The sequence below is a fragment of the Etheostoma spectabile genome, unplaced genomic scaffold (assembly GCF_008692095.1).
Source record: "Etheostoma spectabile isolate EspeVRDwgs_2016 unplaced genomic scaffold, UIUC_Espe_1.0 scaffold310, whole genome shotgun sequence".
Taxonomy (NCBI): domain Eukaryota; kingdom Metazoa; phylum Chordata; class Actinopteri; order Perciformes; family Percidae; genus Etheostoma; species Etheostoma spectabile.
Window position 1 is genome coordinate 195,006 of NW_022605582.1, and position 3,290 is coordinate 198,295.

Genomic DNA, 3,290 nt, shown 5'->3' on the forward strand with positions numbered 1-3,290 from the left:
TCTCTGTTCTTTCTCTAGCTTGCTCCACCACTTTGTTTAAGTAACGTTAGCACCACTCCACATATTACTGTAGCAGTAGCTGTAATGACAAGAAAAGATGCTCTCTGCTGCTTTTTGTAATTAAAACGCCGCCAGCTTCATCTACAAAAGCGCCCTAGTCAATCTTTTCTTGTCAATCAAAGACGCTAAATGTGATCATGGCCGTATGTTGCTTCCACTCTACTCTTCGGTGATGTCAGAAGGCTTTTAGACCACTACGTCTATACGTGCACGTGTGTTTATGCTTTCACTTGCAACTCCATAGCTCACTCTGAATTAGTCGATCCATAACACCAGATCAGAGAACTATGACATATGTGCTCGGTCGTTAGGTTTTGTGCTGACCCTGTGAAAATCTCCCTGCGCCGTTTGTATGAGTGCCTCAGAAAACCTTTCTCAGAACCACACATGCTATTTCTTTAACCTTCTAAGGTCGATGAAAGCATGGAGAGGCTATTTTTTTAATCTGCCTCGCTGCGTATAATTGGGGGACTTGTGTTTGTTTTTACAAGAGATTTGAAGAATTTTAAAAAGCACACTTGAAGTTTTCAGCTTCGTGGCCAAATGATCTCTTTACACATTGCTCTATGACCAATTTGGGCCTCACAGTACAGAAAGCTGAGGTTGTTCTGAACATTTGGATATCAAACACATGGGGATCAATTACATGCAAATACCCTTAAAATGTGAATTTAAAAAACAAATGTAAACATCAAGAAAATGCCCTTAGCAGAAGTTAAAACCACACACAGAAGGCCTGCTCACAACCGGACCGGTACATGCAAACTGGATCTTTCCCACAGAGGAGTACAAGGCAAAAGAGAAGAAAAACAGTCCTTAGCAGTCTTTAATTTCTGTGAATCACATTCTCCGTAAAACCTTACCACTTGTTTGCTCTTGGAACAACTCTAAATATCTCTCTGGGAGCTTTTTGGCCGTACAAGGAGAACAATGGAGGAATCCGGGCTGGACCGGCCAAAGTGGGCCAGACTCAAACATTCCTGGCTTACAACCAACATACTGCATTCTGTGCTCAGCCTCCCCCCCCCCCCCTCCACATCTCTCCCAATTCAGCATGTGTTTCTCATTTTCCTTTGGACTAAGTAAACAGGCGGGTGCCATCAAACAGAGCTGTGGTGAGGAGACCGACGAGGTCTGAACCTCTGGACACGAGGATTAGGACCCGTTCAGACCAGAAAAAGAAATTCGGTCATTCTCCGCAGGGTTGTGCAACAGTGGGAGTGTCACTTAAATCGCTTATTGGTTTGATGTTGTGTTCTTTAAAGCTGTTGTGTGTAGTCTCTGGCGCCCCCATGAGGAATTCTAAGTAATGACAACGCTGTTGGCGCGTCCACGTGATACAAGTCTCCCGTGATCGTGCATCCCCACGTTGCTAGTAGCCAAGGAGGACACAGTGGATTAAAAAAACCTGATGGACTCTTCAGAAGAGGTTATTTTCACTTGAGTTTCTGCTCGGGAAAGTCACCGAACGCCACGATCTTCTGAACATCTTCACACTGAGAGATGCAGAGAGAGTTGTGTGGAGATGAAAGTCTTAATTAGCTTTGTAGCAACTCATTTGGCGACGGCTTAAATGTAACGGACGTTTAATAATATCAAAAAGTTAGGCACTAAAGCTTTAACCCAGCCATTGTAGAACAAGTAGACTTTATATTTCAGTTTTCTGTCAGTATTGGAGCCATTTCATTGGCAACCAGGGTGTGGGCAGCCAAACTTTTGGACTAATTGCGCCAAGTGTGAATTTTTTTGTGACCGTGGTAACGTGGTGGTAGGATGGAAAGTGTAAAAACTGTGGAAACCAAAGAACATGGTGTTGTTTTGTTTTATTAGTTTGTTGTTTTTAAACTTTACGGGTTGACATGTCCAACTTTAAGTTAAGAGTTTGAGTGACAATAGTTGGTTTGGAAACACGCCATCTACGTCGGACCCACATGTACACTATTCAATTTAATTCAGTTTTATTTATAGTATCAATTCATAACAAGAGTTATCTCGAGACCCTTTACAGATAGACCAGGTCTAGACCACACTCCAGAATTTACAAGGACCCAACCGTTCTAGTAGTTTCCTCCAGAGCAGCAACAGGGCACAAGTGGAGAGGAAAAACTCCTTTAGGGAAACCTGGGGACAGACAGACCCAGGCCAGTTGGGGTAGGCAGCGGTGTCTGACGACGGGGGGGTTAGAATGAAGAGTGGCCAATACAGTCACAAAAAATAGTAGTTGTTGTAGTTCCTGGCAATAGTCAGGGCACGTGGGCTCGACTTCGGACGTAGCAGGCGATTCTTAGCAGTTGCAGGGCGTAGCGTCTACGGGCGAAGCAGACGTAAGCAGGGCGAAGCAGGACAATCGCAGGAGTAGCAGGACGTCAGCTGCGCAGCAGGAGTTAGCAGGGCGCCGCAGGCCGTTAGCAGAAGTAGCAGGGCGCAGGCAGGGCGAAGCGGGACGTAGCAGGGCGAAGCGGGACGTAGCAGGGCGAAGCAGGACGCAGCAGGGCGCAGCAGGGCGCAGCAGGGCGCAGCAGGGCGAAGCAGGACGTAGCAGGGCACAGCAGGACGTAGCAGGGCGAAGCAGGACGTAGCAGAACGTAGCAGGGCGCAGCAGGACGTAGCAGAACGTAGCAGGGCGCAGCGGGACGTAGCAGGACGTAGCGGGACGTAGCAGGACGTAGCGGGACGTAGCAGGGCGAAGCGGGACGTAGCAGGGCGCAGCAGGGCGTAGCAGGACGTAGCAGGGCGAAGCGGGACGTAGCAGGGCGTAGCGGGACGTAGCAGGGCGTAGCAGGACACCGCACTACCGACCAACAAACAGATGGTTCCCTAAAGGCAGCTTCATTTCACGGAGAAAGACCAAAAGAAAATAGAGGAAGGGACCGATAAAACAGTCAGCTGTTCCAGAGACTCCTGGGCAGTTCAGTGCTTGTGTTTGGTGGATCGATGGAGGCAGCGATGTTTCCTGTACGGGACTCTCACACCTCCTCAAAACACACATGACTGGCCCCCACAGCGTGACGTCAGGTTGAGCCCCTGCATCATTCAGCATCAATGGGAAAGCACAGGACTTAAGGACAGCAGCAGTCTATGTGAATCTCTATCTAGTCTATCAGTGACGTTCCACTTCTGGAATTTCTCATGTCCCGCCAGTCTCTGTGTTGGCGTTTACCTCTGGTTGGTTTCTGAAGACTATGGTTACCTGGTCCTCAGATCTCTGCAGGGTGAATCCAGACAGCTAG

General features: G+C 48.1%; 1 protein-coding gene across 3 annotated transcripts in view; it reads left to right on the top strand.

The window, feature by feature from the left end:
- Positions 1-3,290, top strand: part of LOC116686068 (phosphatidylinositol transfer protein beta isoform) — a gene marked incomplete at its 3' end in the record, with an annotated part of 61,913 nt that overhangs the window by 52,236 nt on the left and 6,387 nt on the right.